Raw genomic sequence first — 25,471 nt, 5'->3', positions numbered from 1 at the left:
TTGTGACATTCTAATTTTTTTTGCTAGTTTTTTTTTTTCCTCAATCAAAAGGAGACAAAATCACTTCAGAATTTTCATCAGTGAGAATGAGCATCATCAGTGTGGATAATTTACTGCTCTTGGCTCTGTGACACGAGCACAGTCCCCTGTGTCACAGAGAGCCCTGATCACAGAAGGGTGGGCTCCCTGTCAGAGATGACTTCATCAGGGATTAAGCCGCTATGAAAGATGTTTTCAAAGGTGATTCTATAATCCCCCACTTCCTTCATACTCTTTTGCAATGTGATCTAGACTCTCCCTCCATCCAGAGATGAATTCTTCCCCTCCCCTGGAATCTGATTTGACCTTGTGACTTCCTTTGTCCAGGAGAGTGCAGCAGAGCGATGTTCTGTGGCTTCAGGGCCAAGCCTTAAGAGGCCTTGAAGCTTCCATTTTCACCCATTTGGAGCCCTGTGCCATCATGCATAGATGTCCCACTATCTCACTGGAAAGACCATGTGGACAGAGAGGTGCCTGGGTATTTTAGCCATCTCAGCTGGTGTGCCATGTGATGAAGGCCATCTTGGATCACCACTCCAGCTGATCTGCAGATGATTACAACAAGAGTGAGCTCGGTGAAACCAGAAGAACAGCCCAGCTGAGCCCATTTCACACTGCAGAATCATGAGAAAACAAAGTTGTTATGTGGCAGACATAATGGATGTGGTTAATTCTCTGTGACTGGTCTGCCTGTGCATCAATAAAAGCATATTTGCAATTTCAAGGCACTAAGAAGATGATGAGTTGAGCCTCTGCTCAGCATCTTACTGAGCCGATGGTATGTACTTACCCAGCACGGATCATTCAGAGAGCTTTGTAGATACAGAAAAAGAAGTGAGCAATTACATTTTCTGGCATTTTATGATTTTCAAAGAAATTTCATGATCATTATCTAATTTCTATGAGACATGTACCAGTGAGATTCACAAGGAAGGTATCATGGCCCATATTAAATATTTGAGGGCCTGGAGGTTAATAACCATTTTCTCAATAGCACAGGTAAGAACTGGCATAGTTAAGATTTGAAGTCACATGTTCTAAGTTCAATCGCTTTGATCTTATTACTCTTCTCTAGGTATTAAGCTAGCTTTGCGTGGGAAACTAGGAGATGTATTTGTTTTTTTTTCTTTGTTTGTTTGGTTTTTTTTATGTATCAGGCATTGATTCATTGATTGATTTTTTATTGAAGTTCAATTTGCCAACATATAGTATAACATCCAGTGCTCATCCCACTAAGTGCCCTCCTCAGTGCCCATCACCCACTTACCCCAACCCCCCACCTACCTCCCCTTCTGCAACCTTTTGTTCATTTCCCAGAGTTAGGAGTCTCTCATTGTTTGTCTCCCTCTCTATTTTTTCCCCCTCAGGAGATGTATTTGAAACAGTCTACCATGCAGTCTTTGCAGTTAATGTTCTATCACCACAAATGTTTGCCAGCGTCTAGGCTGAAAAAATGACAGATGGCATAGAGGTCTGTTTTCATTGATCTGTGGGTAAATTGAAGCATATAAAGTGATGAGCATAGTGCCTGTCATGTAGTAAGTTCCAAAAAAAGTAGTGATCATTATCTTTGCTATTATTCATTCTTTACTATAATTATATATATAACCTCCGCCATTCCCTCCAGTACACATACCACATCAGAAACACAGGGCCCGAGGAACTTAGTGTTCAATCTTCAGGAATGAAATCACATTTTGGTGCAAAAAATGCACATTATTTTGTATTTTTGGCATGCTAATATTTTCTTTTTCTTTTTTTAAATTTTTATTTATTTATTTATTTATGATAGTCATAGTCACAGAGAGAGAAAGAGAGAGAGAGGCAGAGACACAGGCAGAGGGAGAAGCAGGCTCCATGCACCGGGAGCCCGACGTGGGATTCGATCCCGGGTCCCCAGGATCGCGCCCTGGGCCAAAGGCAGGCGCCAAACCACTGCGCCACCCAGGAATCCCGCATGCTAATATTTTCAAGTGAGTTTTGACTTTTACCCTTTCTGTAAATGGTATGTGAACCTCTTATAACTTGAATGCTCAAACATATGAGCAGAAATGGTTATTATACCAGGTTTAATTTTAGCAAAAAGAAATTTTTTCACTTTCATATCTATTTTTCATTTTCTATTTCATATCTATTTTTTAAAAAGTATATAATAATCCTACATAAGAGGTTATAATGAGATTTACATAAGAAGCTTGGTTTAGCTTTTATTGCTAACTCTCTTGCATTTTAGGCTTTAAAATATTTTAGTGATTATTAGTGATTGAAGGTAGATGAGCTTCCATGCTTTTTTTCACTCAGTGATTGCCTGCACTGTTCACTCCTTATGCTTAGCCATATCTCTGCTATATGCCTGACTAAATAAGGCAGTGGTTGTATAACCAAATCCTCTCACTTGCACTCGTGCTCATTTTCCATCCAATATCTGAGTTCTTTTTCCTGTCACGTAAATCTTTCCATTCTTTTCATTATGGTTTGCTTTCTAAGATATCCTGGCCCTTCTTTTAGAATTGAAATACCCTACAACTAGAACATTGAATGGCAGAGAGAGAGACAGGAGGAGGATCTGAGAGCTATTTTCAGATGAGTTTTATGATTTTCAATTTGGCCTGTACTTGGAATAGAGTTCAGGCAAACTGTGGGTGTGCTTGAGATAAGAAGTAGCATTCAGGTCCCTGTGGTCCTTTGCAAAGACAAGCTCTTTTGGGGGCTGACCTCACTTGGTCCTATTGTGGAAGGTTATTCTGACAATCCGTTTCCAGGTGAGAGGAGCTCAGAATGTGTTCTGAATATATTTTTAAAGACTCAGAGTCAAGAATTACTGAATTTCTACAGAGTCTTGTTCCTTTCTATCTGTAGGGTTTCTGCTGCAGGACAGATGTGCCTTGATGTAAACATCAGATCCCAAATGTGGAACCAAGTCTCAGAGGCCAAAGTTTCTTGATTAGATGTTTTAGTTGAGGGAAGATAAAAATACTTTTCTACAATGAAAGATATTTAAGGTCCACTCTGAGCATTTACTATAATGTATAATATTCTTTGAGGATGATATTCAAATAAATGTCATCGAATGTACTGGATAAAATTAGGCAGTTATGATCTAAGGTAGGAGAGTAGAGGCATTATTTAAGTCTGAACTCCCCAACTCAAGCTTCAATCAGTTCAAAAATCCTTAAAGTCAATAGACTGTGTAGGGATGGGAGAGAGACCCCCTTGGCATTTGGTACACTGGATACTAAATTCAATAGATAGCAGTGTGTGTGTGTGTGTGTGTGTGTGTGTGTGTGTGTGTGTGTGAGTGATTGGGTGGGGAGGCAGAGGGAGAGGGAAAACAAGGCTACCCCCATGTGTATTACCGACTACAATCCACAGAATGAGCCTCTTTGGACCTTGAAGCCAAACCAACCTGGACTTGAATCTGACACTTCCCAGCTGTGTGACCCTGGGAAGGCTGCCTATCCGTCTCCAACTCAGTGTTCCCATCTGTACAAGAGGGTTAATGAGAGAATTTTGTTTATATGGTTGTTGTGGCCATGAAATGAGTTCATTTGTTTAAGAACCTAGTGCCTGCCACATAGTAAGCTCAATTTAGATGTAGAGCTATCTTTATAATCTAAATTACACAAGATATCTGAAAGAGCACTATGAAGACCTGTTTAATGCAGAGGGTCATTACCGAATTAAATACCTGATATTTCTCCCCATTTCTTTTGAATCTCCACCCAGTGTTTCTGTTTTGAGTCTGTTTCAGATCAATCCTCCATCAGGCAGCAAAAATCATTATGCTCTTTGGGAATACTCTAGATCATTGCTCTTCTTTCAGAAACCCTAAATCATGTTCCATTTACAACCACACCCAAACTGCTAAACATGACACTCAAAGCATCCCACAATCCCATCTCAACTTAGCCTGTGTTCCAGCTTCATCTCTTATACTGCATTACTCTGTACATCTCCTCCTGCATTGATGCTCCTGAAACAACTGTTCCTCTTTGCCCTCATGTGTCATTTATGGATGTTCGCATTACACTCTTTTTTTTCCTTTGGCTTAAAACTTTCTTCTCCTAATGTTTACTTGTGGAACATAAGTAATCTTTGAAGAGATAATAAAATTAAAATATAAAAACATGTTCCCTGTTGTTGTTCAAAAGTCTATATGAAGATATATGGAAAGCATATCTGCATTTATTTCTGACTTAATTCCAATATATCAATCTGGTAAGTATGGTGTTTACTGCATTGAGTGCCCAAAAGGGGACATGTCTTCCTTCACGTCAACTCACCATTAATTCAACAATTCCTCCACTTCTAAAGCTTCTCTCTTTCTCTCCATATCTCTATTTGATACCTACATCTATTCAATAATTCCTTCTTTGCATTTCTAAAAGAGATCCTTTCTTCTCCATTGCCAGGGTCAGGGCCTCATTGTTGTAATCCTGAGCTCTGACAACTCCCCCTGCATCCAGTCATTACCCTGTGCTTTTGACAGGTCTCAGGTTAAAGAAGGAAATTGTTAAAATGTTAATTCACTTTGCCTATCTGCTGAATATCCTATAGCAGCTTCACTATCAATAGAGTACAGTGCAAACCCCTTTAACAGGTGGAGCCAGTTCCATTTTAGGAGTCTCAGTTACATCTTTGATGCCAGGCATGCATGAAGAACTGTGATGGCTAGAAGGTGAACCCTGTAGCCACCTATTGGAAAAGGGGTTTCCGGAAAAGACCAGGAGCCTAAGCATGCAAGCATGACCCTGTCACATTGTTTCCCCTCTGGAGAGAGAGGGACAGATGAGGAAGGGATAATTCTGAATGCAGCCCCGGGTCTATATTCAGAATATCATCTCATCATTTCCCCTGGAAACACAACTCAGCTTGAAAGGAAGTAGCTGCAGTAAGATAATTGCGTATTTTAAAGGTTCTTAATTAGAAGGGAAAAAGTAATCTTACAGATATTAAGAGAACAAAGTAGCAGCATATATGAGAAACTTAGGTGCCTTGACTTTTATTCAGTGTCATTACAGCTTTCTCATCTTATGGACAAAACAAGACAAGAAGTGGGATGATAAATGTCACTTACAAGCCCATGACATGATTTAGGAGAAATGAAGAGGGTTCTTCTCTTTATATTTAGTCTAATGGAAAGATCTGAGATCTCCTTCTATGCCTTTGCTATACTTTTAATGTGAGCAAGCTATTTCTCCTCCGAAGGCCTCCATCTCCTCATCTGTCAAAGAGTCTTAGAAGTTCGGATTATTTACACACTTTTTTTTTTTTTTTTTTTTGTCCAAGGAAGAGCATGGATTCTGAGTAGAATTCCAGCTATATTTTTTTTCCAGGGGTTTTGAGTACATCATTCCACATTGATGCAACTGATGCAACATTCCTCTGTGGCTCAGTCAAAGCAAGGGTAACCCTGCACGGAGCCAGCACACGAAGGGATGCTCGCACAGGTATCTCTATCACAAAGCTCCTTCCTTATTCATCACATCTTAAAATGTAAGAATCTGCTTTCTTTCAGTCAAATCCCCATCACAAGAAAATACTGGGAGGTAACAAAGTTCTTGGCTTACACAGGATGTGACATGAAGTCTGTGAATCTACTAAGATTTAAGACAAATTGTGACCAATGATTTGGAGGGAAAGTGGGAGAGAGGGAGGAAAGGGAAAGAAATATATCCCCGTAACCCTAAGTGAATCCAGTTGAAATAGAGACAAAAGAGCTGTAGCATACAAAGATATATGATTAAAATAAGGGGATCACTAACTTAGATTTAATATTGATAACCATAATCCATTCAAATAAACAGATTTTGACTTACGATTTGTCTGATCATAGACCAAAGTCTCTTTACTTAGGATCTATGAACATTGTTCTTCACAGGAATTACTCTGTATAACTTGTTGTTTATTTATATCTGCGCTCTTGCCCTTGCTTTTTGCATTTTGTGAACTTCTTTTAGTGCTTGTGGAGGAAGGAAACAAGACCTATCTGAAAGGCAGTGGACCGAGTTATTTTGCCTGGGTAAGCAGAGCAGGAATATATCCTAGAATTGGTGAAAAGGGTATGCCATGGGATAAAAGGAAAGTGAACATGGAGCCAGCCTTCGGAAGTTGTGAGCTAAAAGCCACTTTTCCAAGGAATCTCCATCCTTCCTTCAGTTCTCATCTCTGAGCAAGTATACATAGTAATTGCTCAATGAATATTACACTTTGCAACAACCACTAAAAAAAAGTGATTTTATTCCTGCTTGTTAACTTGCCTATTCTCACTCCATACTTTAGCATTTTCCAGAATGTCATATAGTTGGAATCATACCACTGATACAGATTTCGTGTCCTCAACTTTAATTAAAAGCTAGATCCATGTAAAATTGACATTCAGGCATATACCATGGATGGCAGATGTGAAACTCCCCTCAAATCACTGCCCTAGGGGATTGCCAGAACCATTTTTTTTTAGTATTTTTTTTCAAAAGTTTATAATTCTAAGGACATGGAAATTTCCAAAGAGATATCTTAATATCCAGTTAGTAATAGTTACAGAATAATAAGGCCAGTAAAGTCTTAATAATTAGTTATTGGTTATCTCTCATGGTACGGGCACTATGGGAGTAGGCTAATACTTATCATTTGAAGTATTTAGAACAATTCTGCAAATAATTATCATTTTATAAATAATAAACTGTGGCGAATTGACAGTGATACTATTATTAAGGTCACTTTATAGTTGTTCATTCACATTAAGCATTTGGTAACGTCTGATGCCTAGACCTTGTTCTTTTTCATAATGTAAGCTTCATCTTTCTTCTTAACTCAAATCAGACCTTATTTTTGTTGTCTCTGATGCTTTAAAAATGTTTGGGACCTCCTCAAGACTAGTTTTTTTTTTGTTTTATTTTTTTCTGGCTAATTATAACCTTGAATATGAAGGTCGCCAGTTGTCCTACAGGGGCCACTGAGAAAATATCTCTACATATTCTGCTCCTGTATTTATACAATAAGTAATGTATATAACATGGTCTATATCAAACCTCATTTAAAAAGATGGAGTTCCCAACAATTTACCCAGCTGGTTACCATGGTTACCATGTAACCAGCTTGGGATCAATAACACTGTATGATTAACTACATGCTCCTACTTGAAGATTATCTTCTCTGTGCAGCTATACCACCATGCTGTTATGGTGTTGATGAAGGGGCTAGGAGCTATGTTTAATGTGCAAAGTAATAAAGGACAAAACCAGGGCTGTGGCTTCAAAAACAACTACTGATTTGGCAAATATAAATGAGGAAATCAAGGTATTTTCAAAAAACCATCTGGTTTACCGCTGTATCCAAGCATGGTGGAGCATGTTTCTGCAAAAATGACTGGTTGGGGAACCTGAGAGTCTGTTTAGAGGAAGCTCAGAAAATCTTCTAGAACTTAAGAGAGTATCCAAGTTTAAAGTTTATCTCAAGGACAGTACATTGAGTTTTACAGAGAATGTATAATTTGGAAGCATTTTCTTATCTGTTTCTTAAAATTTTCCACTTCTCAGCCCCGAGGGGACTGTACTTAAATTCTGATAGTGTTGTGCTAAGGGAATAAGTAGAAGAAGATAAAAAAGCTAGAAAACTGTGAGTGCATCCTAGCACTTTCTGCAACAATTAGGAACCAACACCCTTGGCTAGACATGAGAACCCTTGCTATGGGCATCAGGAGCATAGGCACTGATATTACTGTTTATATCAACAGTGGTACTGATGTTTGGAACCAGCATGGTGGAGTTTGCCAGTTTCTTCTATTTCTGTTTGTGCTCAAAAGAAGAAGAAAATGGGTCATCAAAACAACTAGTTTAATGATGATGCAGGAGACACTTTTTTGTGACTCACATATATATTTAGGATAAAAATAACAATGATGGATGAGTGAACTGAATTTTCACAGAAAGTATGAGAGCCAAGTCAAAGGACTAATTACAGGCAAATCTGAAATAAATACCTGCAACATGTTTAGGAGGGATATTAGTAACATGTAGCATATTTTATTTTATTTTTTTATTTTATTGGAGTTCAATTTGCCAACATAGAGCTTAACACCCAGTGCTCATCCCGTCAAGTAACATATTTTAAAAAACACAGGATATAAATCAAATGTATCTTTTAATTTTTTAAAATATTTTGTTTATTTATTCATGAGAGACACAGAGAGAGGCAGAGAAAGAAGCAAGCTCCCTGTGGGGAGTCTGATGTGGGACTCGATCCCAGGGTGGCAGGAACATAACCTGAGCCAAAGACAGATGCTCAACCACTGAGCCACCCAGGCTCAAATGTATCTTTTTAAGTGTAGGGATTATTAGTAATATTGGCTTTCATTTTATTGTATATACAAAGAGAGATGAGCCCAAGATTTCAGTATCATCCTATGGTATTTACTGTTTGAACAGATTGAATTCATTTTGCAATAATTGTTTCACCTTAAAATATACAGAAAATTGATTAAGTATATATGTTAAGTGATACCAAGTGGAAGATTTTGGGTCTAGAATACTGAATATCACTAACTGGCTAAGCATAATTACTATGCCACTTTCCAGTTCATAAAATATTCTACATACATTTCACATTTTGGATTACGTGTTTTATTTCATTTTATAGAAAAAGAAATGGAGGTTCAACTGATTTTTTCCAAGTTTGAATGGCTAGTAACAAAGATTATTTTGGAGTTTGCAATCCTGCCTTCCAACTTCATAATCTTTGTTTACTGTATTACATTATGCAGGAGGTAGAATCTTGGATTAATCCTTTCTGTATCTGTTTTAATTTTTAATAATTGTGTAAGAACATAATGTAATAAAAAATTTGAGCCTGACAGTTATTAAGTATATGAAACTATGATCAAGTGTAGGAGCACTCATTATGTTCTTTTTAAGATCTTTATTTAAATTGTACTCAAGGAGGGGGAGGGGCAGAGGGTGAGAACCTCAAGCAGACTTTGCACAGAGCATGGAGCCTGACACCCCGCTTGATCCCATGGCCCTGAGATCATGACCTGAGCTTAAATCAAGAGTCAGACACTTAACCAACTGAGGTACCAAGGTGTCCCTCTTATTATGTTCTTAAATTTGCCCATATGAGCTCTCTTACAGAGATTGGTCATAAGAAAACAAACCCAAAATAGCACCAAAACATTATTTTTATTAATATTTGAGTAGCAAATACCTAAATAAATATATTTAAATATATAAGGTAGATAGCTTGAACCCAAAGCAGAGACTCCAACTAATTTTATTCTAGAACTAAAAGAAGAGAGGATGTATAAAGAGGAATATCTCCTTGATATCAGAACAAGTCTGAGCATCTTGATGGGAATACAGCTAGACTTAGGGTCCTTCCCATGGAAGTCTGAAGGGGAATCAGTTCATGAGTGTTTATCTGGTTTTGGTGGGCTTGCTCTATAGAATAGGGTCATTATGTAGGATGACATATTTAGAATCCTGGGCTATTTGGTCTTAATCATGGAAGTTCAAAATCTTATATCTACGTATCTCACTCTTCTTTTCTGAGTAATCAACTTTACATATGGCTCTTACACATGAGAAGAATATTATTCTTGTCTGGATTCATGTAGAAAGCCTGAAGTTGGTCTTGGGATACCTGAGCTTTAAGGAGGAGACATTGAGTGATGAACTAGAGAGCTAGAGAGGATATGGGGAAAAAGAGAATGGGTTTTAGAAATAATTAGGGAGTAGATGCTTTAGGTGATGTGGACAAAGATAGAGAAGTACAGAGAAAGGCCCAGGATTCTGGCTTGGGTAACTCTGAATATGAGTGTTGTTTCCTGGGGTAAGGATGATGAGACAGGAAGAATTTGAAAACTGAGATTTTATGCCCCAATGAGATATCAGTGTGAATGTATTTGGAAATAAATTGTCTGAGGAATAAATGATAGAAGTGAAGTGAACAGGTAAAATTTTGAGGCAGATCGTAGTTGTACTTATGGAACTTACTGGAATTGTCTAGTAAAACAGTACAGAATAAAGGAAGGTAACCTAGGGCAAATATCCGAGAAGTTCCAATGTTTAAAGTCAAGTGCTGAGCATGAAAATGACAAAAAGAGTGAGGAAGAATGGCCAATGGCATGAGGAATAAAACAATATCGAGTGACTTGACTGGTAAGGCAGGATGGCTTTAGAGAGGATGGCCACCCAGAGTTGGGACTTAGTGGTGGCAGCAGCCTATCCATCCCACTGCAACAGCAAGAAAAAGCTAGAAAACTTTAAGAAATCATGGTTTTAAGACTTCACAGAACTGTGGAAACAACATGGACTAGATATATTGTAGTTCAGAGGTACGTGAGGCTCACAGGCCAGCTGCCTCCTTTCCTAGGAGTATTTGCTGTCCTGGGTGTGGACTGAGAAGGAGTGTGTCCCATGTCCAGTGACTCATCCAGGGAAGGTGATCCCAAGAACCTTCAGCTGTCAACTGAGATCAACGTGACAGATTAGGAACTGAAGATCCCTGAAGGTACTCCTGAAGACTTGCTGAGTTCTGAGGCTGTGCTTGAGACTTGAGAAGGGGTGTCAAGGGGTAGTGGCTAACAGCTTTAAAAAGCCAGAGTAAATCTCCTACAGTCCTGAGATTCTTTTTTTTTTTTTAAGATTATTTATTTATTTATTCATAAGAGACCCACAGAGAGAGGCAGAGACACAGGCAAAGGGAGAAGCAGGCTCCCTGTGGGGAGCCCCATACAGGACTCAATCCCAGGACCCTGGGATCATGACCTGAGCCAAAGGCAGATGCTCAACTGCTGAGCCACCAAGGCATCCCAGTCCTGAGATTCTTGAAAGACAAAATCTGTGAGAGGGAAGTGACCTGCCTCAACACAGAGGGGTTGTCCTCCTCAAGACATTTCCAAGTGAGTGATGTTAAATCACAATATGTCAAACCTTGTGGAAGCAACTAAAACAGTACTTAGAAATGAAGGTCCAGTGTCCATAGGAATACTCTATGGAATAATATATTTTATACATAAACACACGTAAACAAGAAAAAGACAGATAATTCAATTTAAATAACAATAGACAAGAACCTTGAAAAGCTGTTCACTAAAGATAATTTTCAAGTGGCCCATATGCATATGAAAATGTGTTTAATATTATTGGTCATTTAGGAAATTAGATTTGAAAGCAAAATGAGGTAGCCCCAAGAGTATCTAACTTTAAAGTGCTAACGATACCAAGTTTTAGCAAGGATATACAAGAAGGAGAATTTTTACATATTGTAGATGGAGGGAAAAATGGCTGTCACTACTTTTGAGAACTTTTAGGCACCTTTTAAAACAAAATAAAAATAAGCTCTGCAGCTCCATGATTCCACTTCTGGAAATGTGTGCTTAGATCCACAAAAACACAACCAGAAAGAAATGCTCAGAACTCAGAAAACAGCCTATGTTTGCATCAGCTGTAGAATGGTTAAATAAATTGTTGTCTTTTCTTACCAAAAGGACACACAACTATGGAAAAATCAAGATAGATTTTGGATGCACAATTGAGTAAAAAGGCCCATGCAAAAGAAAAAATACCATACGATTTTATTTATATGAACTTCAAAACTAGAAATAACTAATCTAAAATTATAGAAGCAACTATGGGTAACTTTGGGGATATATTGTCTCGAAAGGGGTGTATGACTGATGGGATGCTGGAAATGTCCTATTTTTTAATTTATGTGGTAGTTTCATAAATGTATATGTATTTAATATTTGTTGAGTTGTTCACCTAAGAATTGAACACCTTACTGATGCTAAGTTCTCACCCCAACAAAAAAGGGGCAGAGAAAACAGTTACTTATTGAGGAGAGACCTATCAACTGATTTTAAATGCTGCCTAAAATATATATAAAGCCCGGTCAGAAAAGTCCTTTGGATTTAATAACGAAAGTTGACTTTTGATTTTTGAGAGAACAATTTGAGAAAAATTGTTCAATATGAAGGTGGATGTTTGTGGAATAGAAAGGAAGTTGAGTGAGTAAGCCTGTCTCTTGGACTTTCTGGCTAGAGAAGGGAGGAAAGAAATGAGGAACGGCCACCGAGTAATGGAGAAGAAGGTGAGGTTTTGTTTGTCTTGTGTTGGAAACAGCTGAGATGTTTTCATAACTATATGTTTGTGGGAAAAACTTGAGGGAATGAAATATGTGAATGGAGGGCTGGCTCTCCACTTCCCAGAACAGTCCTTGAGAAGGTATGAGAGACTGGAATCCATTATTAGGTCAACTAAATTGGCCTTAGAGTTGCGAAATAGGAGGGAGGGTCTGGGAGTGATGAGGAATAGAAGCAGAAAAATGTTCCCCTTTATCCTGGAAGCCCGACCTAGAACCTACATAGTTCTGATAAGGATCAAATATGTACTTGTTGCTATACTCTTAAAGGGTCTTGTGACTGCCTATATATCTCACCAATAGTTAATACTGAAGAGCTGAATGACAAGCGCCAGAGCAATCCTGTGGAAGTGGTTTCAAGAGTAGAAATTCAAAGAGAACATTTATGATCCCTGCATGTCCCGTCCCCCCCTGAGCACTGAGCATATAGCCACCAGCTTCACCCAGCAAAAGTACAGCTCTGTCTGCCCATGGGTCCTGTCCCTGTGCTCCTTAAAGACCCTTGCTCATTTGCACTGTAAAACATCTCAAGAATTCTTTCTTGATCATGACACACAATGACCCCGCAACAGGAGGAACTCCAGATTTGTGCCAGGAAAGGTTCACATACTACCTGAAATTCACAGGGGCTCACTCACTGAATGAATAGGTGTGTAAGGATGTTTAGTTAGATTTCTAAAGCTTCATTCTGTGGAATCCTGTGGATTGAGATGTGAGGTTGGGCCGGTGGAATGAAAACCAAAGGAATTAGCACTCAGAGGCTAATTATCCAATGAGAAGGGCATTATTTGAATGTATCATTTGAACAGTTAGAAAATAATTAATACCTCACAGAATTAAGAATTAAGATCCAGCAGAGATATAGGGAATTATAAAGTGAAATTGCAAACTTTTTTTTACATGGATAATGTAAAGGATAAATTTATGTAAAACAGAAGGATTATCATCAAAAGAAGAAATGATCATTGTAACAATTTAAGTAAAACAGCCCCACGCAGATACAGAACAGCTAAACTACAATGAAAATACTTTATTTTGAACAGTGAGTCAACCATTACATGTTTGTATATCTTTTTTTTGTTTCTTTATTTTATGAATTTATTTTTTATTGGTGTTCAATTTGCCAACATACAGAATAACACCCAGTGCTCATCCCATAAAGTGCCCCCCTCAGTGCCCATCACCCATTCACCCCCACCCCCCGCCCACCTCCCCTTCCACCACCGCTAGTTCATTTCCCAGAGTTAGGAGTCTCTCATGTTCTTTTTTCTTTCTTCTTTCTTCTTTTTTCTTTCTTTCTTTCTTTCTTTCTTTCTTTCTTTCTTTCTTTCTTTCTTCTTTCTTTCTTTCTTTCTTTCTTCTTTCTTTCTTTCTTTCTTCTTTCTTTTTCTTTCTTTCTTTTTCTTTTTTCTTTCTTTTTTTCTTTCTTCTTTTTTTTTGTCAGCTAAATTTGAACTTGGTTATTTTTTCCAATATATTTACATATACCTACATCTGTGGGTGCTCAGCCTGCTGAGTTTAGGAAAGACTCAGAGGAGAGGCAGCTCCAGGATTGGGGAAGAGGAGGTGATAATGATGCTCCCCGGGAGTGGATGTGATGGGTTATCAAAGACTAAGACAGGGACAGAAAGGTAAAATTTCTCACCAGATAGAGTTTCTAATTAGCCATTCTTCCCATAAGCCCCGAGTTGATCTGGAAATGTTATAAGAGCCATAGCTATTAGGAGTCATTTTCATCAAACCAGAACCGTGAATGGGAAGAGTCTACAGCATTTACCAGTTTATGTTCAGGACATTCTGTGTCTGAAACGGTGCCACAGCTCTTTCAACGTATAAACTGCTACTTAATTTTATAGCTTCTATAACAGTTATGAAGGACATTGGGAATGCTGTGCAACAGAGGCACAGCCTTCCATGCAGCAATCTATGGGTCAGTGAGGAAGATCACAAGTCAAGGAGAAACCATAATTTAACTTAATAAGAGTTTTGGTAAAAGGCATTTCCAGTTACAATGAAAACATTGAAGGGCAATGAGTCCAATTGGACATTGCGTAAGAATTCCTTGAAGAAATTTCACATAAGTCATATGATAGGAGACATCAAAACTGACAGCAGAGAAAATGGGGCAGATTGTTGGAAATCTTAACTCGAAGTACTGATGGGATGTGTGTACCCTCTACTCTGTGAACGTGAAATATTCCCTGACAAAGTTACCTCTAGCAGGTTGTAAATCTGCTAAGCAGCAGATCACCTCCAGCAAGGTCAAAGGAATGAAGGTGGCAAAGGATAAATAAACACCCACAATTTTAAAATGAGTCCTTTTTTTCTAGGAGGTAGATTTATTTAGCATTGAAAGTAAGAAGGCAGGGCTCATAGGGTTTCTAATAAGCTTACATGCTGTTGACTTGTTTGGCTTTGTTTTCTTTTTAAATTATTATTATTTGGTTGGTTGGTTGGTTGGTTGGTTGGTTGATTTTGGTTTAGGCCAAGACCATAAAAAGTCAACCATGTAAACAGGAACTGAGGGGAGCTTGATCTTGAAAGGATTCTTTAAAAATGGATTATTTTAACTCTACCTAATTAAATGAAACTCAAGAATATTTTCTCAAATATTGGCTGGTCGGGCTCCAGAATGCAGAGGCCACAGACCTGAGTGAAACCACAGCTCAGCTCTCCAGGCCTTTCCACGAGAACTTCTTCCTTCAGGGGAAGTATGTGGACAGCTTGAAAATGTTTGAACAATAAGAAGAAAAGGAAAGAATTAAGCAGTAATTCTCAAAGGGCTTAAAAAGATTCCTTTTAAAAAATGGCATTATGACTAAATTTCATATAAGCACGTTTTATGTATTTTTGTTAAATGGACGTTGGTGTCTCCTTCATCACAGACATGTGACTGGGTGTGATCAGGAAAGAAAATCTGCTTATTTATGTCAAAAGAGATTATGTGTTTATTTTCGCACTGGGAGGGAGACTAAACATGAGTAATTAATTGGTTTTGCATTGAAACAACTGAGATCTAAGTGTTATAAGAAATTTCCAGTAAGTGAGTTTAATAAAACAGCTATTCTGAAGCATGTATTTCTAAGGAATACAAGCAATACTACTAGCATATGTACTAGAACTTTTGAAATGCTGCTCAAGAATGAAACTAAAATAATTTTTCAAGAACCTCAATATCTATAATCATTAAAGATCCCATAGATCAAATTGGAACCCCTTAGAACAGATTTGGTCTTTACAGATCTAGGTTGGAGTGCAGACACCCCCACTGATAAGCCTGGCAACCTCGGACAATTTATTAACCTCTACAAATGTCTGTTTCTTAAATTGTAGGATGTGCATAATATGCACTGAAATAGTCTTCCAAAGACTACAAATAATATATGCTTTATCATCATGTTCTTGGCCCTGTTAATGTGTGCCAATATCATATTTCCCTTAGTACCCAACCTATAATAGCTCAATTTTGCCAAATCAACAGCAACTCCGGTATTTTTTTAGGGCTGACTGCCCTCAGGATCCTTGAGAATCCCTCTATTTGCTTATATTGTCTATACATCTGAAATTCTTGTTGCTTCTATGCTGCCATCTGTAAAATAATAATAATAATAATTAATAATAATAATAATAATAATAATACACTCTGACATAACGACCTTAAGAATGGACTCTGCAACCAGACTATCTAACACCAGAAAATCCCATCATTTAGTCTCAAGTCAAACTTAGCTGTGTCTTAACTAAGTGGGGTGCCAAGGCCCGGATCCCTATGCCTTATTAGCGGTGATAACGGTGATGATAGCGGTGTTACTGAGCTACTCACTCTAGCCTGGTACTCTGGTCTTCCAGGTTATTATTTATTCGGGTTTTGCTGATTCTCAGGCTGTAAGAATTCCACTACAACTACACTGCCAAGGCCCTGATCTTAGAATCTGTGTTATAATTGCAGTGTTCCCTGTGGGAGAACCACCAATATGCTTTCTGTCTACAGATCTGTCTACTCTGAAAATTTCATACTTGGAGAAATGATATAATATGTGGTTCTTTGTGATTAGCGTTTTGTTTTGTTTTGTTTTGTTCTGTTTGTTTTTTTACTTAGCAATCTGGGTGAATGTTTTCAAGGGTCATCCATATCATGGCATCGGTTACCTAATTCCTATGGTTGGCCTTATATTTAATATGATAGTCTACCCACTGGGACTCACACTGCTCAGGCACATACTTGCCAAAGTGTATCTCTATCTTCTATGATCAGAGAGGCCAGATAACATGGGAAAGCCTTGAATCACTGAACTCTACCTTTGAAACTAATAATACACTTTTTGTTAATTAATTGAGTTTAAACAAAAATATGGTGGCAAAAAAAAAATGGGAAAGCTTTAACTAGAGTTTAAAGATTATACATTGGGAAATTTGGATTCTGGTCCTGGATCTGCCTTTAACAAACAATGTGTGCTAAGCCACATTATTTTCCTTCTCTGGAGCATAGTTTTCTATTCTGTAAAAAAGAGCAGATTTAATAACATCAGTAGTTCCAAAAAAACCCTCACTTTTTTTGAATTAGTGGAATCTTGTTTTTTGTTTGTTGTTTTCTTTTTTAGTTGAACAGAACTTCTTTTGTCCCCTAACATATAAAACCTATGAACTGCTCTGGTTGAAGCCTATACTTTTTAATGAATTTCCTGCCTGTTGGCTCCAAATCTATCCTTCACGGTCTGTTCTGTGATAAGTGAGCTGGCCCCTGTAAGTGTTTTAATTCTGCATCCAGCATGACATTTGGATTTCTCAGTAACAACATCTCAGGAGGAAGGGGTTTCTCTTCCTGGTTCTGGTATACTTCTAATTTATTCTTCTCACTCACTTTCCATGGGCCAGTGGCATGTCTGGAGGAGATCCAGCAATGCTTGCTTTAGTCACATTCCAGCCACACCTTTGTGGCCTTTCCATTGAATTTCAAAATCTTCTGGCTACATTGCCAGGAAGAGTCCCAGCCATTCCAATGTTGACTTCCTGGACTGCAGCAGACCCCATCCTGCAGGGGCCTTTCCTGTGTGCCACGTCCAGCTGCAATTTCCTGGCGTCCAGCCCACCTGCAACAGGCAAGGGTATACCCTCCATGCTGCTCCGAGCTGTGGTTCCTTGTTCACCAGCCTTGGGCCAGAAGCAGTGGACCAGTCCTGGCCCAGAACAACCAAGTGAACATCATCTATTGAGTTTTGACCACAGCTTCTCCAGCAAGGTCTAAAGCTCAACCTTGATTAAGGCTTCTCACTTCCAAGTTTATTTTTCCCTTGGGTACTTTTCCTTGAATCTAAGTTATTTAGAGTTCTCTTTACTCTTTGAGGTCAATCCCTTGTTACTAGATAATAACTATCGATGTTAAACATTCCCTGTTTGTAGGTATTGTGTTGTATCTATTCCCTGAGTGGACCTGGTCTAATACAAAGCTGATATAGGAGAAGAGGCTGGAAATGCATCCATTCACTACTCCTATTTACCTGTGGGAAGACTATGAAGGATTAGCAGAGAATACATTTTGAAAACCACTGGACTGAATAGTTTTTCAATCTTCCTACCCAGACACGGTCAGGTCCATAATGATGGTAGGTATAGTGAACTCGGGTTGACAAAGGTTTTCTTATGCAGAGATTGATAGGATCCATCACCACCTCACCAGTAGCAGAAAGTCTCCTTAACTTTGAATCAGGAGATGTGGATTTACAACTTTGATCCATAACTAAGACATGTATTTAGTCAAAATATGGGATCTCTGTGAGCTGTAGTGTCCTCATTTATAATTTGGGATGTGTAACCTTGTTCTGTGATTTCACAGGATTTTTATAAAGATCATTATGATAACATACGTGGCATTTAATTATATCCCATGGTCATCAAAGATAATAATGGTTGTGATATCTCCTGCTTTGGTTATCACAATCTTTCTTATTCCTCATATTGAAAAACTGAGGCCTAGAAAAGATTTGAAATTTATCTAAGATCATATCACTGAAAGACTACTGTATGTGTCTGTCCCATATAATATGCTTTCCTCATAACAGGTTTTAATGACATATAGAAAAATCATCTGAGTATGTATGATCTAATATACAATCGTGTTTAGAATTAGTATCATTAAGGAAATATCACTTGTAAACATGTGGAAACTAATTCTCTATAATTTATTCAAATTTTATATTAAACAGTTATTTTTTATTTTTAGCAAAGATTTCTGATATTCTCATTTTCACCAGAAGAGGCCACTATGATCCAACTTAATGAGTTTATTATCACATTAATTCTTGGTTTAGAAAATTGCCAGGCACTTTAAAAGGCAATGATTAGGAATGTGGCTTGCTTTTCTCTTTACTCTCCTTTTTTTTTTTCTTTTTTTAAAATTTTCACTCAGTTTTAATTACAATCATTCATTTTAAATTCAAACAGGTGACCAAAGGTGAAGCATCTGGAATGATCTGATTACAAGCCTGATTAACTGATAACAAAGACTTCTCCACAAAATATACATAGTTTTCTATGCATTCCTGTATTTAAAATAGAGCTAAATCCACAAACTAACCTGATTAACAGATGAACATTAATTTCTAGGGCCATGTGACATAAGTAAAGGGAAATGGCTTAGTTCTTATGGATACACTAGTTTTTTTTGTTTTTAAAGATTTTTATTTATTCATGAGAGACACAGAGAGAGAAAGGGAGAAGCAAGCTCCCCTGTGGGGATGCAGGACTCGATCCCAGGACCCCAGGATCATGCCCTGAGCCAAAGGAAGGCACTCAACCACTGAGCCACCCAGGTGCCCCTGGATACACTAGATTGAGTCCGCTTCTTCATCTGTTTACAAAAATAAATATCAATATATTGTCTGATTTGTAGGTTTTCTTGCCATGTCAGTAAAATGAAGAGCTTTTCCTTACTGGTTTTTCATGCAAGTAAATCTCATGCCATTAGCCAGAAATGGGTTATACCTTAGGAAGGTTATGGCAAACTGGCCTCTCTCCAGGGGTAGACAGCAACCCCTCAGTTAAAACAAGGTGGCTAATCGGTGACATATATAGCACCATTATTATTCATCAACCCCTAGGATGCTGAGTGAGACTGTCAGGTTCCGACCAAGTAATTTCCCAGCAAATATTCTCTCATCTGTTTGGAAATTTTCCTTTGCATCTCAACCTCTCCAGGTAACAGCTCTGTTACACTCTTGACAGTCACTGTTCCTACCACTGGGGCAAAGTCTTCCAAGTCTTTACTCTCCTTTTAAGTGACAGCCACTTCTTCCATCCGAGAGTAGGGACTGTAGACACTCCCTTCTGATTCCCTCAAAGAGCCAAGGTTTTATAGGTAGACAGATATAGATTCCAATCTTGATTCAACCACCAAAACAGACTTCTAGTTATAAAGAGAAAATGACAGTATCTCCTTTGTTTGCTTTTCTACAAGAAGAGATGAGATGGTATCATTAAAGTACTGGAAACAGTACCGGTTCATGGCCTGGATTGTTGGTTCTAGGTTTGGATTGCTGGAATTTACACATTCTGCTTTTCTTATTTTTGTTCTTTGGTAGGAGCATTCATGTTTCTCTGGTAAGAAATGGAAGGGAATACCAGCCTAGGGACCTTGATCTGGCTATCAAATCTGTGCTTAAAATGAGCTGATTTGCCCATAGAAAAGCTTATTGAAAGTCAGTGTTTCTAGCCAAATATGGAAGAGTATGACAGGCTTCAAAATTCATAGTAACTTGTTTTTGATTTCGAGGAGATTCTTTAAAATTACTTTTTGAAACATCCCCTGCATGCCCAGCACTGTCTTAAATTCGGAGCAATGTGTAATCATGTATCAATTTTTTAAAAAACTATATATTCCATTTGAGTCAATCCTTTTAGTCAATCTTGGCATTTTTTCATTATCTTGGAAGGTTATGATATCTGTCATACTATAAATATTAACATTTAAGAATAAAATTAGCTCAATATTTAATTGTATTTAGTTAAATATAAAATTCTCCAGTGATTTGATACACCCAATATTAATTTGAAAATAAATGAACAAGTTCTTCCCCAACATAGAAAACTTACATTTTGTCTTCTCCTTAGAACTCATTGTTCATTTCCAATTTTTCCATAATTTCCATTCTCATGTCATCTAAGTTTAAAAATCTTTTACTAATCACTCCATCATATAATCAAAATGTATACATTAATTGGAATTTTTTATATTTCTTTTATTTCCTGAGACTTGTACATTATAAATTTCCTCTGAATTGAGCTAAATAATTATCATTGTCAATAGTACACAGTTTACCAAAATGACATAGGTGTATGACAAAACCTTATTATTGTGGAAGTAGAGATATATCTCTTACTGAAATAAAACTTTATCCGAAATTTCATTTACTAAAAAGAGGTACATAGCAAAAAACCTCTAATCATCTGACAATGATCATATTATCTTGTTTTGGAAGTAGAAAAAGTAATTATGTTTGGGGGCACCTGGGTGGCTCAGAGTTTGAGTGTGTCTGCCTTTGGCTCAGGTCATGATTCTGAGGTCCTGGGATTGAGTCCCATATCAGGCTCCTACAGGCAGCCTGCTTCTCCCTCTGCCTCTGTCTGCCTCTCTCTCTGGGTCTCTCATGAATAAATAAATAAATAATAAATAAATAAATAAATAAATATATAAATAAATAAATAAGATCTTTTAAAAAAAAGTAATTGTGTTTAAGAAAAAATAAGAGGAAAAATAACACTAATTGAACTATTTAATGGCATAATTTGATAAACTGTTTTTGACTACTTTCTTGAATAAAACACAATGAATCTAAAGATAATAACCTGCAAACTTTATCTTTGGGTATTATCCAATGTAATATACAAATTTGGTAATCCTAGAAAACATTCCAGTTGAATTTTAAGATTCTTAGGATTATATTTCTGCTTTGAAAAATCAAAGAAAAAATATTTTTTAAAATATTTTATTTATTTATTCATCAGAGACACAGAGAGAGAGAGTGAGAGAGCACTGTGTGAAGGGGGAAGGGAGGGGAGAGGAGAAGAGGGAGGGAGGGAAAGAGAGAGACAGACAGAGACAGAGACAGAGACACAGGCAGAGGGAGAAGCAGGAAGCCCGATGTGGGACTCGATCCTGGGTCTCCAGGATCAGGCCCTGGGCTGAAGGCGGCACTAAACCGCTGAGCCACCCGGGCTGCCCAGGAAAAATATTTTTAAATGATGACTGGTCCAAGGGATGAGTCTTAAGAGTAGTTGGAAATAGGAGCACAGGGGTGGCTCAGTTGTTTGGGTGCCTGACTCTTGATTTCAGCTCAGATCATGATCTCAGGATCAGGAGATAGAGCTGCACATTGGGCTCCATGCTCAGTGGAGAATCTGCTGGAAATCTCTCTCCCTCTCTCTGACCTTCCTGCCTCTTGAGAGTGCATGCTTTCTCTCTCAAATACAAACATACATATATACATACATATATGTCTTTAAAAAAAGAGTAGCTGGAAAAAATTTCTTAGGTGTAAATTAATGAAAAATTACTGTCTTAATGTGAAATAGTTCTTACAATAGGGTCCTTCTTTTGTTTTGTCTAAAGGAATATTTTCTTTGAAAAAGCTCAGGAGGGGGAACCCTGGGTGGCGCAGCGGTTTGGCGCCTACCTTTGGCCCAGGGCGCGATCCTGGAGACCCGGGATCGAATCCCACGTCGGGCTCCCGGTGCATGGAGCCTGCTTCTCCCTCTGCCTGTGTCTCTGCCTCTCTCTCTCTCTCTGTCTCTCTGTTACTATCATAAAAATAAATAAAAATTATAAAAAAAAAAAAGAAAAGGCTCAGGAGATGGAGGAAGGAAAGAACATAAATGGGTAGTATCAGTATGTCAGTAGTGTTCCATCACATATCTGAATTCAGAAGATGTGAAGATACGTTTCTATTACTAAGCTTTGCATTCCGCATTCCACTTTACCCCCAAATGCAGAAATCATAGGACCTTCCACATCCCAGGAAAAATCACCAAAGTAAAACTTATAATAGAAATGGCATATGATTTTTTTTAAAGAGGAGAAAAGACCATTTGTGAATTCAAAGATATCTACAGGAAAATCTATTGTGAGGGATTTTACCAACGAAAATTAAAGATCTGAAAAATGATTTCTTCCAGACCTAGGTTTTCAAATGAAGATCCTCCCTTTGGCACAATCTTTCTACAAATATTTAAGGTAAGTACGATACAGAACAAAGAGTAATATTTGCAAAAGAGATGAAAACCATGAGCTGAATGTTTTAAATACTCATTCTGCAGCTCCAAAATTAGTACTAGCATTTCCAGATCAGGATGGCATTAAACCTTGTCCAAATCTGAGCTGCAATGTTTGCCTCCCTTGAATATGTCACGCCTTCTTACCAGTGAGCACTTCTCTTCACGTGAGCCAGGAAGGATCGTATTCTGACAAAGGAGAGAAGTCTGAAAACTGTGTTTCTCTGAGACTCTCCGTGTGCCCTGGAAACCAATGCTCAGCCAAGTTGTACACGTGATGCTGGAATATAGATCTGAGAAGGTGTAGCCCTTGACCTCCTAAATCCACAGTACACCCATGCTGGCAGCTGGCAGACACACAAGCTGATGAAAACTATACACTGTTGTTTTTTTTTTTTTTTCTGGTTCACACTGAGCGTCACTACAAGATGCAAGGGTGCAAGGGCAGCACAGAACAGACATCTCGGTATCTCTCAGGTGTCAGGGGAGTGTCCCTCATCGCAAATTTCATTTGCTTTGATGATCTACATTGCACATTTTTCAAGAGGGTATGAGCATTCGAAATCAAGAAATGTTGCTGCAATGCTTTCTTTGATAGAGCCGTATCTCAATACGATATAATAATTTAGACTGCATACATGTAATTATTTCTTTGCTACTACCTATGCCTCTGTATTCTTTATGGAGCTTTATGCTGTGCTGAAATTTAATATTCCTTTTGAATAATTGTCATTCCTACTAATAAACTAATTTGGTGGTTCTCCTGAGGCCAACCAAGTGATTGGTTTTGTCTGACTCCCATGGAAAAAGCACATTTACTCCAATAGATGGCACTGTAATATAAATTAGTAAAGTTATGAAATTGAAAATTAAAACAAAATGTAACCACTATCTTTTTGTTCCCCTCAAGCAGATTTTATGAAGCATTAATCAATTCAGAGAAGCTAATAAAATGCTTGGAAAATGAATCCCAATGTTATTTAAATTATGCCTGTTTATCAGTAAGCAGACTAAATGTATGGGCCAGCTATTGGAGTAATCCAAAAGGCAAGCTGGTCAAAATAGATTTGACCCCTGATAATGTTTGGGGCTTTTTTTGATGCAAAGAATACATTTCAGATTTGTTATTATTTGCAGGATGAATTCCATTATTATTATTTTTTTCTTTCAAGGAATCAACTTTGACAATCCCCATGTTGAAATTGGGTAGTTTTGCAGCAACTCCTTTTGTAAATTTTAAAATCCTGCCAGCTCTTGGCCTGAGACACAGGTCTCTGATGTCAGAGGACTGTTTGTCTGCCAGAGTGAGCTAACATTTATCTTTGTTCTAAATTAGAAAAACAATAGACTGAATCAGCTTGACATGACATTTCACTGAACACCACCAGGGATGTTTTCATTGGTGAGGATGAAGAAATAGAAGGAGATGAGCCCCCAAGATGCAGTGTGGGCCACAGTCAGAAAGGCAGTGGGTGAGGTGAGGCTGGCCAGAGACCTGGGGCCTTTTTTCTGATCCTCAGAAACCCTAGATAACAAGAGTATGGGGAACATAGTGCAGAGTGTTCATGGTCAGCCTGTCTTTTGGTTCTCAGCAGCAGCATTTTAAGTCAGAAATTAGAAAGCAAAAGAGAATGACGACTACCTTGTTCTGATGAAGACATTGAGTGACACAGAAGTTGGTCTTGCTGTAGGGCACAGCCTGCATTTGAAGGAGTACTGGACACAAGTACAAATCCCACTTTGTTGTTTTTCATTGTGAGGATCTGTCAGTGATAAAAAAGAGAAAATCTTCACTTTAAGAAGTCCGCTTCTATTCAAGTTCAATGTTCTGCAATGTGGGATGAGATAAGGGTTAGAAGTTATACTCCTGTAAATGCAGCATCCCTCCTATATCACCTTCCATGCCCTGGCAAGACAACAGGATAGAGAGGGTAAGACACAAAGCTGGGGGTTAGGATGCATGGATCCCGCCACTTCATCTCTCTGGGACTAGATTTCTTCATTTAGACAACACAAGGGAAGAAAAGATTATTTCTAAAATCTCTATTAGCACTAAAAGTCTATTATTATCTCATTTTTCTAATGCTGAGCATTATAAATGATGTAAAATTTAATGACCTCATTACCACAAATGGTAAATTATATTTTAAAATAAAGGTTGAATCACTCATTAGTAAGACTGTGAACGTAGAAGTAGGTATCTAGGTTTTCCTGACATCATCAATGTTTTTGGAAGTAGGTTCATTAGAACAATTCAACTTAATTAATGGACTTTGGCTTTGTTTCCCTCCCTCCATGCTGTTCTCCATCCCCCCATTCCTTCTTTCCCCAGGTATTTATTGATTGATAACTGTATGCTAGAGACTACATGAGGCACTGGGGATAAGGCAGTTATAAGTCAAACTTAGACACTATCTTTTAGAGCTTATAGTCTAGTAGACAATCAAGTTCACAATTTGAACATAGAAAGATGTGCTGAGAGGGGTGGGAACATGGAGCACCTCATTAGGCTGCATCCATTTAAGTTGCAAGCAGAGATCTCCTTTCTGTGTCAATTTATTTCTTTGCACCTCACCTTTTCCAGGTGTGAGGATGGTGCCTTCACGTTCCTAAATACTCTTGTGCCAAGGGGCAAAATCTCTAGATACTGTCCATGCTCGTTTCCTAGGGTTCCATAACAAAATATCACAAGCTGGGTGGTTGAAGCCAAGACAATTTATTCTCTCACTGTCACAGAGGCTAGAAATTCAAAATTAAGGAGTCAGCAGGGCCATGCTCTCTCCAGAGGACCTAGGGAAGAGTCCTTCCTTGTTTCTTCTGGCTTCTGGTAGTTGCTACCAATCCCTAGAGTTTCTTGGCTTGAGGCAGCGTAGCTACAACTTCTGTCTACATTTTCATGTGATCTTCTCCCATGTTCTCCTCTGTGTCTTCAGATCTCTCTCTTTACAAGGACACCGGTCACTGAATTCCAGGCCCACCCTACTCCTGTAGGATGTCACCTAAAATTGATTAAATCAGCAAATATCCAATT

The 25,471-nt window shown here is 38.1% G+C and overlaps 2 long non-coding RNA genes across 9 annotated transcripts in view; one reads left to right on the top strand and one right to left on the bottom strand.

Moving 5' to 3' along the window:
• The first annotated feature begins 246 nt into the window (after positions 1-246).
• The window catches only part of LOC144281222 (uncharacterized), a 68,229-nt gene continuing 43,004 nt past the window's right edge, over positions 247-25,471 (top strand). For 2 of the 8 annotated variants that reach the window (XR_013349733.1, XR_013349731.1), the window contains exons 1-5: positions 247-817; positions 1,407-1,510; positions 1,832-2,012; positions 17,578-17,780; positions 22,345-22,402. This is a non-coding gene — a long non-coding RNA (uncharacterized LOC144281222). The remainder of the gene's footprint in view (positions 818-1,406; positions 1,511-1,831; positions 2,013-17,577; positions 17,781-22,344; positions 22,403-25,471) is intronic. The other 6 variants (XR_013349737.1, XR_013349732.1, XR_013349735.1 and 3 more) reach the window with 5 other exon arrangements.
• LOC144281223 (uncharacterized) overlaps positions 24,107-25,471 on the bottom strand; it is a 49,116-nt gene continuing 47,751 nt past the window's right edge. Inside the window, exon 3 of the long non-coding RNA XR_013349739.1 lies at positions 24,107-24,203. This is a non-coding gene — a long non-coding RNA (uncharacterized LOC144281223). The remainder of the gene's footprint in view (positions 24,204-25,471) is intronic.

This window comes from Canis aureus, chromosome 12 (genome assembly GCF_053574225.1).
Source record: "Canis aureus isolate CA01 chromosome 12, VMU_Caureus_v.1.0, whole genome shotgun sequence".
NCBI lineage: Eukaryota > Metazoa > Chordata > Mammalia > Carnivora > Canidae > Canis > Canis aureus.
The sequence above is the reverse complement of the archived record's forward strand: the minus strand, read 5'-3'. Positions and strand labels throughout refer to the sequence as shown.